The 13,712-nt window shown below is 40.8% G+C and overlaps 1 protein-coding gene across 2 annotated transcripts in view; it reads left to right on the forward strand.

Annotated features, from left to right (window-relative positions):
* The window catches only part of ralgps2 (Ral GEF with PH domain and SH3 binding motif 2), an 81,372-nt gene continuing 67,660 nt past the window's right edge, over nt 1-13,712 (forward strand). For both annotated transcript variants that reach the window (XM_030082653.1, XM_030082654.1), the window contains exon 1: nt 1-163. The gene's annotated coding sequence lies outside the window, so the exon portion shown is untranslated. The remainder of the gene's footprint in view (nt 164-13,712) is intronic.

Genomic DNA, 13,712 nt, shown 5'->3' on the forward strand with positions numbered 1-13,712 from the left:
GTGCGTCTGCCTCCGCTCAGCCCTCATTCAAAACACAGCACAGCTGTTGAGAAGCGCATCGTCGTGCCCTGAGCGTCAGCCTACAGACTGTAGAGCTGTGTGTTTGTCCTCTCATGTACTTGCTGGAATATCGAACGAAAAAAGAGGAAACCGGAGCACCTCGGTGAGTCACACAACATCACAAGACAAACTTTGTTATCGCCACTTACATCGCATAAGAAGCCCCCCTTGCTTTAGCTTTGTGTTAGCTAGCTAACGCGACGCTAAGCCCCGCGGACGGGCTGGGTGTGTTTGTTTTCATATGCAGGATGCGCCTTCATCAAAGTATAACGCCATCCACACAGAGGATAGGCGCACGGAGATGTGTCAGAAATGATAAGCTGGGCCCAGACACCGGTGCTGGATGCTGAAATGCAGACTCTGTATCGCTGTAGGTTTATTGAGCCTTAATCTGTTATTATTATCCGCCACCCACGTGAATAACAGGGTCGCCCCACCAGCGCAGTGAGGAGAGGCACTGTGGAGTTGGATGTGATAATAAATCATGCGCTCCCTCCCCATGCTAAAAGAGTCAAGCTAGTTAGCGGGGAAAGAGACCTGCTACGATGTTGAGGGGCAGTGAAAGCTGCGAGGCTGGATTTTGTGATTCCTAATCTGTTGACTTCAGTCGGCACACATTTATCTTCTATTTCGGGATCAGGGTGTTTATGTCGCCCGTTGGTGCTGTTAGCCCTGCGCAGCTCACTTAGCAGCCATGCCCAGTGCGGGCGCCCCGCTCCGGATAGCTCATTGGCGGCGAACCCCCTGCACAGTTACCCTCCGGGGAGTGCTTGGGTGTGGCGTGGGTTCACCCACGAACAATACAATAAACAGCAGAGTATGGCTTCAACCATAACCTATCTATGTTCCATAAGAGGGATGAGATTAGGTAGAAGTCTGGTAAAGAGGGGGACCAGCAGTCCACCCTCATGTCATGAAATTAATAAATAAAGCAAACTTTTTAACTTTAAGATGGACACATGCCCCACAGGTTCAACTGGTTGGTGTCACACAGGGAAAACACTCCAGCACCATTTAAAGCAATCAACCTAATCCCCAGGTTTCTCTGAATGGTGTGTCTTTATTTTTCATGTAGTAAGGACCAATATAGTGATTTTATTAAAGAGATAATTTCAACAGGATCAGTCTTTAGTCCGTGTTGAAAGAGTTGGACCACAGCTGAGTTGGTATTTTATGTAATGCCAGATGAGTCTGCTATGGCTTATGCTTAAAATCTGATATACTATAAATTTCTGTGCTTTCACTCTTTGATTGCACTTGAGCAAAGTCTTCCTCTGCTCAAGTCTTATCAACTTGTTCAGTATCCTCTTTGACACTGCTGCTGCTGGCCTGTCTCACTCTGTTTTTTAAGGACTGTAAGGAATGTTCCATATCGATATTTAGTGCGACTGTGTGGAGCTGCTGTTCTCAACACTTAACTTATGACCCAGAGGTCACCAGTTCACACTCATGACTAGCATGCCTCTGCAGTGCCGTGTTGTCCTGTTTTGTAGAAAAGACTGAAACAGTCTGGTTCAGTAACAGTTCAATTGATACATTTGTTCAGTGAATTTTGGTGTCAATATCTATCTATCTATCTATCTATCTATCTATCTATCTATCTATCTATCTATCTATCTATCTATCTATCTATCAGAGTTCATGCTACTGTATGACATGTATCTGAAATATAGTAGTCTAAGTATTAGGGCTTAGATTTTAATCCAATAGAATACAGTTGATTCAGTATTCTATCTTGCGCAGAGCTTTGCACTGGTCTTAAGCGACACAGCTCCCATCTGCATGCTTGTTTACAAATGCAGCACTAAACATTGTGTATTTTATAGCTAATCCTTTTCCTTGTCTCTCATTTTACACTGTAAACAAAGTCATCATGTTGCACATGTGTTGCCTGCCAACAGAAACTGTAAATGCCTTGAAGATTTGCTGAAAGTCACTTTTGGTTAGTATACTATTTGTATTCTTAATTGCATAGTCCACATGACTGTTACAAAAAGGATGCAAGTCTTGTTTATGTTGGGGGGAGAAAAATGATTTGAGCGCAGCATCAGAGTCTTGGCTACTTTCTAGAAACCTTCCCTGTTACCTCCACCTTCTGGGTATGCTTAATCCCAAAGATGCTTCATGCATGTGGGCCCATCTGTTCAGCTCCATGGTGTAACTGCTCTGTCCAAGGCCTGCAAATGTGATTAGTTAGAGATTACATCTGTGTGTGTGTGTGTGAAATGAAACTCCCTTCTTAGAATCAGAGCCGTATGTTTACAAGAGAAAGGGATAAAACACTGTACAGCTCCTGCGTCATCAAGTGCAACCCCTGGTCTTTCTCAGATTATGTTTCTCTGCTAAACATTACATCATGTTCACCACATAGTTCTCACAAAATGGTTCTGGAGTTTCTGAATTGTGTGTGATATTGTATAGAGAGTGGCTTTTAGAGCAGTCATTTCACAGGCTTCTGACGAATTTTATATTTATCACTGAAGCTTTTTTGGCTGCACTGGGATCTTTCTCTGTGTGACCTCCAACCAGCGCTGTTGCTCGGTTGCTAGGGTAACTTTATGCGTATGTCTGGCACATCCATTCAGCACAGATGGAACTGCAAAGTCACATGTCGTCACACTCTTCCTCTGATGCCTCCTCAGCTTCGGCTCTGTGGCTATTCAGAGTAAGAAAGCAGGTCTATCCACTTGAGAAGTTGTTTTTGAACACTGACAGCGTTATTGGGTTATGCTATAGTGCTAGATAAGCACTTTAAAAATCTGATGTGCCTCTAATGTTGCTGGCAGGTTGTTGAAGTGGGTGTTTCAGAAACGGGCTTGACTAGTGGACTGTGTGCAAGAACAAGATAAGACTGTGGGATAATGCACGGCCTAGCTTTCACTTCAGAAATCTCAGAGGTGGGCCATATGGTTCGTTGCGTAAGTTGAGCAACACAACTTTTATGTTGTACTGGAGCTGTATGATATGGTCCAATATTTCTATCTCACTATTTCTTTCTCAAAACAGCAACAAGCCAAAAAAAAAAAGTGAGTGTTTTTTGTATATACGGTTTAAAGTTATACAAAAAATTAAATTGTAGGTCAAAGTCACTAAGAAACTGCAACACAGGCAGTTTTTTTTTAACCACGAGCTGCTCAAAACATGTTTTTTTTGCATTCTCTGCATATTGTGTTTTTGAGTGAAATCACCAGTTCCTCTGTAAAACGCTCTTGAGTGATTTGCACCATTGGCCAATATCTCACACATTCTAAAACTGTCACACATTCTAAAAAACACATATTTTTTACATTTTAAGTAGGGCTGAGTAACATAGAAAAAAGTCCTATCAGAATTTTTTTTTTCACTCTCTGTTGGCTACATATCACAAGATAAATCAAATCACTATTTTTGGCAATTTTAAATGATATCAGATGGGTAATTTGTATTATTGAAATTTTAATTTGTGTAAATATTAATTTTCTGTCAAAGGCGAACATGATATATAACAATATATAGCTGTTTTACACTTAAAAAAAAGGTTTCTTCTGTCCTTTCTTCCAAGAGAACACTTATTTTCCTTTTTCCAACGGTGCCCCACTGCTAGGTTAGCCACCTCTCTGGGATGCTCAGTGTTTCGGTTCTTTTTTACCTTCCGGGGGTTGAGATTGCCTCCTGCCGGGTGGTGTTTTGGTGTGGGTGAGTTGTTTGGGGCTGTTAGTGGCCGGAGTGATGGCTGGCCGGGTTTTGGGTGATTCGTTCGTAGGTCCTACTTTGTTGTGTGCTAACTTCACATAGTTCTAGTGCAGCCACGTGATTGGCTCAGTGCGGTGTGGCTGTCATTATCTTTGGCAATTTTTGTTCTCTGTTAAAGCATTTCCAAATGCAATTTATCAGCGTCTGTGGACTGTTTCATGTCTTTCGTGGAAAAGGTTTTTTCACGATATGTATCCTTATTGTTGTATCACCCGGCCCTATGTTGTACACAAGAACGTTTTTGAGGAAGTAGTGCAAAACTGTCTCTTCCTATTGTTGTGAGGGTTATTTGCCATGCGGTTCCTGCTGTGTTGCAATCACAGCTCATGTTTAGGAGAAGTAGAAGCCACAATCATACACAGACAGTGCTGTAGCAGCAGCTATAAGGGTCTCTCCTGACTGACGGCTGAATCTAACACACACACACACACACACACACACACACACACACACACACACACACACACACGCTATACATTACACAACAAGATGAGTGTTGATGAGAATTTCAACCTAAAGTTAAGTGTTGATGGGAGCAGCTCTCACACCAGGACTTGCACAATTATCGGACTCCTGTACACCTCTCTCCCTTAAGCTTCTCTCTGCGTAACACTGCTCTGAGTTTTTCTTTCTTGTTGTGAGTGGGCTCTGATTCTATTTTAGTCCTGCCGTTGTTTCACTTTTCCAATAACCAGGCAGGATCCTTGATGCTGCATCAAGATGTACTACATTCACTTAAAGATCCTACCTGCTTCCTACTTCTTTTGCCTGTTCTTCTTTTGTGTGTGTGTGCGTGTGCGTGTTCAATATTGCTGCTTCATCATTTTAAATCACTGGTGTTGGTACACTGTTTAAATATCCGAAGATATGAAGTTTTTGGGAAAGGGCAGGAGACAAAACGAGGTTACTCAAAGTCTCTTAGATTGAAGAGGCTCAGGCTCTTCGACTCTGCTCAGGCTGATTTTTTTTTTTTTTTTTTTCAATGCGAGCTTACGTCTATCTTGACCTCTTCTGTGTTACTTGACTCATTGGATGTGGTTTTGTTTTGTTTGAAACTTGACGGTGAAAACAGGATTAAATTAACCGTTGGTTACAGGTACAGCATGCATTGTTAAATTTCACAACATGTCTATAGTGATAGTGAATAAAGTCTAATGAAATTAATATTGGACTTAAGTTGTAATTTAACCATTGTGGTACTTGAGTGTAAGAAGATGGGCATGCTAGGTTTAAGTCCAGTATGAGGCTTACTCATAATTGTGCAGAATGCAATTCTTACTGACAGTATTGAAATGTCAGTTTTGCTGATGTGACCTTCTTGATCTGTAAACCATGCCCCATTGCATTTTCCAGTTACCTCAGCTGACCCATGGGTGGGTGTTAGCAGAGGCTGCCGTGTAAAGGTGTAGATGTTTGGGTTCAAAAGTTCAAGGACGGCTACAGTAAAAGCTTTCGAGGTATGCAGAACGGCAGCCACTATAGTCCTGTTTGACCTGACACGTCTAGTCACCCCCTCAGACTTATAGCATTTTAATCTGTTGACAAGAGAATTGCAAGTTTCTGTTTGACAATAATGATTTTCTGATCTTATGGAAGTATTTTTTTTTCTTCTGCCGTTGGAGCTTTAAATTTCATTGCATTTAAATTCCTATTTCTCTATGTTGTTCCAGTTGTCAGGTCTTGGCGTGCATACTTCTCACAACAATATTTCTAGACCTTATATGTTCAGAAAACTTATAAACGGATGGAAAGCAGACAAATGAAACTTCTCTCCCAAATGTAGGCCCTGGAGCCAGGCGATATACTGATGTTCACATTATACTGAGATTTTCCTCAAGTTCAATATTGAAAAAAATAGAATATCATTTGGATGGAGCTTTATGCAAAATATTAGCTGTAAAATATCTTCAAAACTGTAGACTGTTTGAGGGGTTTTGTTCTAAATACAAGGATGTAGTATCCCCCTGGCTGGATGGAATATAAACAGACAGGAGCCTCACCCTTCCACTTCCCCTGCATGTTGTCCCTTTCCATCGGACTGGATTCGTGCTGGAGACAACTCTTTCGGTCTTGCAGCACAGCATCATCTATCTGTCTAAACCCTGAGTGTTTTGGCTCAGGATTCAAACTGAGAGCCGAGCCTTGGCTATGTCATGGAAATTTGTGAACCCCGTGGTGAACCCTGCCAAAGACAATAGATCAGATACAGACAAACATGATTCCTTCACTATGTTCGCTTTTTTTTTTATCCTCTTTTCTTTTTGTATTCCTTCATCCCACCCAACCTGTAGTGGGCTTTTTGAACATAGGCATACTACCAGGCCCTTTATTGTCCTCACCTGTTCTCCTTCTTGCCTTTCTGTTTACTATTTAATACCTCTTTGACTAAAAGATAGCAGTGATTCGCATCTCAGGCAGATATGCTTTTCAGTGGCTTCTCAGGATCGATTCAGACGTGAGTAATTGAGACGATCCATTTCCTGTCGCTTTTGTTGGTTTTCCCACAGGTTTGGTCTCTACTTGCAGACAGAGACGCGTACGCACATGCCCTCAATTACGCACTTTACATCACCAACTGTCAGTCTGGTTATTATGTAGTCATGTTATGCACACCGGTTTTCTTTTTCCGTCCTCTTCACCGGTATAGCTTGTTTTAGACTGTTCATTAAATGTAGTCGCTACTTCTCTACATTATTAAATACTAATATAGTTATTCTGTTAAATCAGATATGGGACAGATGTTTAAGTCGAGATGAGACGACTTTATCAACTGTTTCAGTTTGCTTTGTGGGAAGATAATCTGAAAATTTGCCAGATTTGAACAATAAGACAAAAGAAAACCAAGGGGAGAAGGGGGTGTGTGGGGGAGCAGTTTGGGAAAAAAAAAAGGGTGTGTGTGTATGACATTGCCGCTGGAAACAATGTCTTTCCTATTTTTAGTTAACGGATGGATGTTTAGTAGCACATGGATCCTGCCTGTACTTGTCCTCTGAGGGAAGAGAGGCACAGACCAGTTGTGTGTTTGTAACAGACACTTCACATTTGGTGTGTGTGTGTGTGTGTGTGTGTGTGTGTGTGTGTGTGTGTGTGTGTGTGTGTGTGTGTGTGTGTGTGTGTGTGTGTGTGTGTGTGTGTGTGTGTGTGTGTGTGTGTGTGTGTGTGTGTGTGTGTGTGTGTGTGTGTGTGTGTGTGTGTGTGTGTGTGTGTGTGTGTGTGTGGCTAGCCCCTGGCCATGCTGCTCTGTGGGAGAGGAGGATCAGAGAACGGGTGAGAGGGGCTCATTCAGGGAGCGCTGGGATGGGGGAGAGAGGAGGAGGGGTTTGAAAAGATACAGCTGTTTCTCCGGTCTCAGCTGTTGCTCTTCCTCCATTGGATGCAGGCTCTGTTCCCTGTCTCTCTCCCTCTCTTTTTCACCGTCTCTCACGCACTTCCTAACTGGAAGAAGTACAGAGTGTAACATTGTTCTGTCTTGTGAGAGAAAGATATAAGACTCAATCTTCCATTGCTGCCAACAGATGGGAATAGTGCACATTCGCCATTTTACAAAGAGAGCTGCCATGTCTTGGTTAAACAAAGTCTACCTGTGTTCTCTTTTTGCTAATTTTTGTTTTTTTTTTTTTTCTTTGGGGGGGGGGGGTATTTTTTTCAGCTTTTCCTCATCTTGTTTTCACGATGGCCACTATGTGTACTGGTGTCGTGTTTTATTCTCCCATATCACCTTTGACCTTATGAACTCTCAGAGCAAACAGCTGTCAGGATGTAGGTACTGTTTTTTTTTGATGAGGTTATGGTGATAGTACTGTGTTTAACAATTAGTTTTTTGCAACCACTGACCCGTTAGATAACATTGTCATTAGTGATGTGTATGTTTTCATCATCTGAGCAGAGAAAACAAAACTTTTTGTGGTTGCAGAATGCACTATTCATTATGTTTGAAAAAGGGATGCTCCGATAACACTTTATACCGCTGAAACATGAGGTCATGTTGTACTCGCCAGGTAGCGGGAATTCTTTTCTCCCAGTATGAGTACTCCTTGCAGTATCAAGCTTGACACTAGTATCAGTATCTGTGCAGCTAAGAGCAAATTAGGGTCACTAATTCATCTCAGATGCAGGTTTATGAGCCAAGAAACCCCTGCACACACAGGGAGAACATGCAGATTTCATACAGAAAGTACCCGGCCAGTATTTGAACCTGGACTTTCTCACTGTGAGATGACAGCACTAACCATTCATTATTCTGAGAATTTGTGTGTGTGTGTGTGTGTGTGTGTGTGTGTGTGTGTGTGTGTGTGTGTGTGTGTGTGTGTGTGTGTGTGTGTGTGTGTGTGTGTGTGTGTGTGTGTGTGTGTGTGTGTGTGTGTGTGTGTGTGTGATTACTTTTTGTATTTACACACTGTGTGGTTTTCTTTCTGACGTGCTGTAAGAAAATAGTATCTTTGAAGAACAGAAAGACAACTGAACAGGTTGAGTGTTTAGCACTCTCCTGCAAAAGCTACTGACCACAGTAACTTGAGACTTTAAATTCCAAATACATTCAATATTTATTCTGAATTAAGCTTAACTCTGCATACACTGGCCAGTTTATTCTTATTTTAAAGTGGGATTCAATAATATCTTGACCATGTAAACCTTTTATTCTGCATTGAGTTAATTCCAGTTGTTAATACTTTAATTTAGAATTGCTTAATTCAGAATAAGCTAATTCCGAATTAAAAACACCTTGTCCTCTGTCAGTGCCTTAACTATATGACTTCGTCCACTGTAAATCAAGGAAAGTTTTATATTTTTGAAGCTGTCACAGGAAGTGGAGCTGGGCTTATTGTGTATGTGACCATGTGTGTGTGTTTGCCCTGTGTTGAACTGCTGACCTGTCCAGAGTACTCACCAGTAGTCAGCTGGGATCAACTCCAGTGCAGACTGGACTAAACAGTATAGAGAACTGTTGGATGTGTATTATTTTGTGACAAAAGTTTATTTGTATTTTTTAAATGATTTACTAAGCCAGCCTAAAAATATTATTTAAAAAACCCTTCATATCACAATGTGAATATTAGTGCTGTTGCTTTCATACAAGTTCAAAGTCCTTTTATGACACTGATTTATGCTTTTTTTCTTGAGTCCTGGTAAGCTAAGTGTACAGAGGCATTATTTTCACATTTCTGATTTGTATTTTGGCAAATTGCCATCCATTTCTCATTTTTAAAACCAGTTCATTCATTAGATTAATGCAGACTCCTGGTGGTTGTCGCTCCTATGGGACCTTTGACTCAGGTGGTGGAGCTAATTTTCCTCCAAGCCCTGGTTTCGCCTGCCCATGCATTGAAACGTCTGCCATCTAGCAAGACCTTGAACCCAAAGTTGCCCTCAGTAGTGTGCAGACACCTTGCATGGCAGCTGTTACCATTGACGTGGGAATGTATGTGTGAAAGAGGGACTATGACTAAGGGTGTGAGCCATTTTCAGGCTGCTTGAAGTGGTTGAATCAGGCTATACATGCGAAGATGATTTACCATTCATCTTGCCCCACATAAACTGTTCAGGCCCTTTTTCATTGGCTCTGACTTGCCTTGCCTTCTCTTGCCTTGTTGCGACATTATTTATTATGTGACAAACAACTAAAGAGGACATGGAGGCGATGGTGTACCTGCAGCTTGGTCTGTGGCTTTTTACTACGTCCAAGGCAAACCGCCTCCGGGCGGCGTTACAAAACACCGATCAACAGTGCACGCAACTTTGGAAAGCCGTATAGCAGTATGTAGCTGAAGAATAAGACAACAAATGTGATGTTCAGCTGAGCCTCACAGTGGTGGGACGTTATTGTTCCCAGGTTATTACAAATGAGATGACGATGTCAATATAGGGCTGCACGATAAAATAACGATAAAACGTCATCGTGTAAAAAATGTGAGTCGATGACAATGATAAGCTGTGTACTCATATGCTGTGCCATGTAGCAAAAACGTGACAGACACTTGACTAACAGCTGATTGATGTGAGTGGCTAAGCTAATAAGCTAACAGCGGTCCTGGCTTTCTAGTTCACAAATCTCCTTCCAACAGTGGAAAAGAGATTAAAATGTACCATCAGAATGAGAAAAGGCTGAAAAACCTGCCTGCCGCTGGTGGTCAGCTTCAGGTTATTTTATATGGAGGCAAGTGTGTAATGAGGTGATCATCCAGTGGACAGAACAAAAAGAGCTAATAATGAGTGAAAGTGAGCAGCAAAGCGATGATGGAGAGCTCCTGTTATCATCAAAAACTGATTCAATTGTGGATAAAATAAGACACACAACGTAAATGTATACATATTGCACTCAAGCTGTTATGCAGATTTCTACCTCCAACATTTTTGAGAGTTAAAATCAATCCATTTGTCAACAGTAACAAAAATGTTTATTAGTCAGTCCAAACTGTTCACAGTCATTATGTACAGTACTATTTACACCTCGTCCTGAACAGAGAACTTTGTGTTATTTAAGATAAAAATTCAGGAGGATGTCTGTCTCATAGATTGATTTTACAGAAACTTTTAAAACTATTTGTTTTTGCTGTGTCATCATATCGACTGGCTATATTGAGTTGTGATAATTAATTTATTACACACTTGATCTGTACATTCTCCTAAGGGAATGATATTGTGTACTTCCTCAGCAGTGACAGCTCATTGTTAAGTTGTGCTGGATATTCTGGTGTTGACGCAGCAGGTGGTGGAGCTGAGACAGGCGTGCTTGGAGGGTCCATGCTGACAGAGGTGGACTCAAATGTGGAAGGGGATTCATGAAGGAAAATACACACATAATTTAACTACACCACAGCACAACACTGAAACATGAAAAACTTGATAATATAGTTATACCAGTTGTAGACATACTGACATTTTATGTTGTGATCGTCTGATTTAACTGTGTTGGAAAAGGGAAACATCTAAACATGCAGGGCAGTGGGACCTCAGATCCAGGACTGACCTAAACAAAAGCAAAATACAGAGGAAGGAGTTAGCATCAATGCCTAATCAACTAGCTCTGTCTACATACAAGAGACCACAATGTTACTTGTAAAATTTCTTTGTTTGCTCTTTGTGATCTGACCACCAGCCTCTTCAGAGACATACAAAACGTTTTAAGTCACAAACACTCACCAGCCTCAGTTACGGTCTCCAAATAGAGTTGTGGCCGAGGTGACGCCAGTCTCCCTCCCGTTGCTCGCTGAGCGGTGGTCAAAAATGGCGTCCATTTGACTAAACCACTTCCAGTATTTTCTGTTTGACCCACTCTGGCTGTTAGGATCTTTTATGGTCCAGTAGTTGCTTTTGAGCCTGTTCAGCTTTTCCCGGTATTGTTTCACTGTCCCGTGTCCGTGAGTGGCCATCAACTCAGATACTTCCCGGTACATTTTGTCGGTGTGGGTTGCTCTGTCTCACTGCTGCTGAATCCTCTCCTCGGCCACCACACAAAGAAATGTCCGCATCTGCTCATTGATCTGAGGGGTCCAAGTTTTTGAGCATATTAACCATGATTGTTGTTGCGAGGTTGCGAGTCAAAAAATTGTTGAAAATGCAGAGATCTTCAGACCTTTGCTTCAAGACATTTTGTTGAATTAAATATCTAAAATTTTAGTTGAATACTTTTGAGATATGTCTACAGTTGTACCTGTATTATTTGACCCTTGGGACAAGGCAGTGCCATGTTAGAGGAAGTCATGCGAACGTGTGTGTGTGTGTGTGTGTGTGTGTGTGTGTGTGTGTGTGTGTGTGTGTGTGTGTGTGTGTGTGTGTGTGTGTGTGTGTGTGTGTGTGTGTGTGTGTGTGTGTGTGTGTGTGTGTGTGTGTGTGTGTGTGTGTGTGTGTGTGTGTGTGTGAGATCATTTGTTAAGCTGTGTGGGAAGCCCATTGCCTCTGTCTTGCTCTGTTAGGCAAGTTCAAAGTCACTAGGATCAAAACTGTAGAGCCTTCCTCTTCTCTGTGTTACTGAGTTGCTCACTTTTACACACACACACATACACACACACACACACACACACACGATATTAGTCTGACAATCACAAGCAGTGAAAGCTTTGCTTTCAACGGCACTACTGAGACTTTAGGGACAGTTTTGTGACCGGCTCTTCTTGGTCAAGTGTCTGATTAGAGAAGGTGAACACAGTAGCTGAGGAGGATGAGGTAATTGTTTACATTTGCTGGTTTGGGTTGAGGGAGTCCTTTTAACAAGCGGTGAGGCAATACTGTGCTGTAGAGTGGAACTCCAGCTTTTCTTAGAGTTCAGAGGCCCCCTTATCTCGTTCCACCTCGTAAACTACCATTGAAACATTTTTTCAGTCCATGTTTGGCTTCAAGGCTCACTGCGTCCAGATGAATAATAGGTTGGCTTGAAGCTGCAATATAGCACTGATGTGTGTACCTGTGTTTAAAAACATGTGCTTGATGGAGACATTTTAAGGCCTTTTATCTTTATTTTATTGGTGCAGGGTCAGAAGTTTGAGATGTGTTGAAGTCTAGTCCTGCTGTACTATGCTGTTAGTTACAGAAATCAGTCAGTACAGATGTTTTACTCAGATACCACATTTCTTCATTGATATGCAGTGGCAGTAACTCAAATAGAAGAAAGTCTGAAAAGCACAAAAATTAAATGTGCTTAAACAGAGGATTTTCAAGTACAGGTATAACAAAAGCTCATTGTTTCAGTTTCATTCTCAACATGAGATTTTACAGCTCTGATTTAAAGCATTCATTGGTTTTGTTTAGTCTTGGAGAATTTTTTTTCTTCCTTTGAAGTAGAAATAATTCAGAAAAAAGAGGTCCGATGTCAGTGAGTGTGTCACACCCTCAAAAGCAGACCACTGTTGTGGAAATGAAGCCAGTGAGTACACACATCTGCAGTTTTGTTTTTGTCGATTCTTAATAGAAAAATTGAATCTGCCTTGACTTGTTTGCAATGTTAAATAAACAAGAGTCCAAATGAATGGCCAAAGCTAATTAACCCACTTAGCTTGGGCTGCTATGAGGAGAGGTGAACAGGTTCACAGCATGCTGTGTAAGAAAGAGGCAGTCAGATTAACTCACGCTCTGTATTAGACATACACACTAATAATCTGCTCATCTCATTTCATATTGAATTTAAGTAGATGACTATTTTAGCACTTTGTTAGACAATTTTTTGTTATTTTGGGTTTTTTTTTCCTTTTAAATTTCATTTTAACTGTAAACTGGAAATGCAAAAAAGTTCTATAAAAGTAAGGATGTATCGGTTTAAATGTGTTCGTTTCATTTTTCCTTTGGATTGTATTTTTAAATGGTCAGGCTTCGTAATTGTTATCATTAGCTCCCCTGTTGCACTTCCCACTTTAATTTTCTTCCAGTTTGAATGTGTGGTTCTGGTCAAAATATTTCTCAAATGTTTTCAAACTTGAATAAACCAAACTTCTTTCTTTTGTCTGTAATCAGACTGGTCTTTCAACCAACAGCATTAAAAAAGAAAAGAAAAGCTATAATTATTTATTTCAACCAATGTGGAAAAACACATTATTGCTTTTTTTTCATGTCACACAATCCTTCAAACTGGCCAGGTTTCTTTTCTGATGTTAAAACAAAAACAACATAGTCTTATATAACACAAATCACATTTACTAATCTGCTGGTTCAATAAAACACCAACTTGTGTATTTACCATGCTTTTTTGTTTTGTTTTGTTTTGTTTTTTTTACATTTATTGGTAAGTACACAAAAATGTATTATCATTTACATGGAATCACATTTTTACACCTTTGGCTTTTAAGTTTTAAATATAAAAGAAAACAGAATTGAATAAAAGAAAAAAATACAATAAAATAAAATGCAATGTAAAATGTCCAGCAGAATGTCTTATGTAGCAATGACAAAATACAGTATCACATACTGACTGATAAGTAATTGCACAGAAA

The sequence above is a fragment of the Salarias fasciatus genome, chromosome 23 (genome assembly GCF_902148845.1).
Source record: "Salarias fasciatus chromosome 23, fSalaFa1.1, whole genome shotgun sequence".
Lineage (NCBI taxonomy): Eukaryota > Metazoa > Chordata > Actinopteri > Blenniiformes > Blenniidae > Salarias > Salarias fasciatus.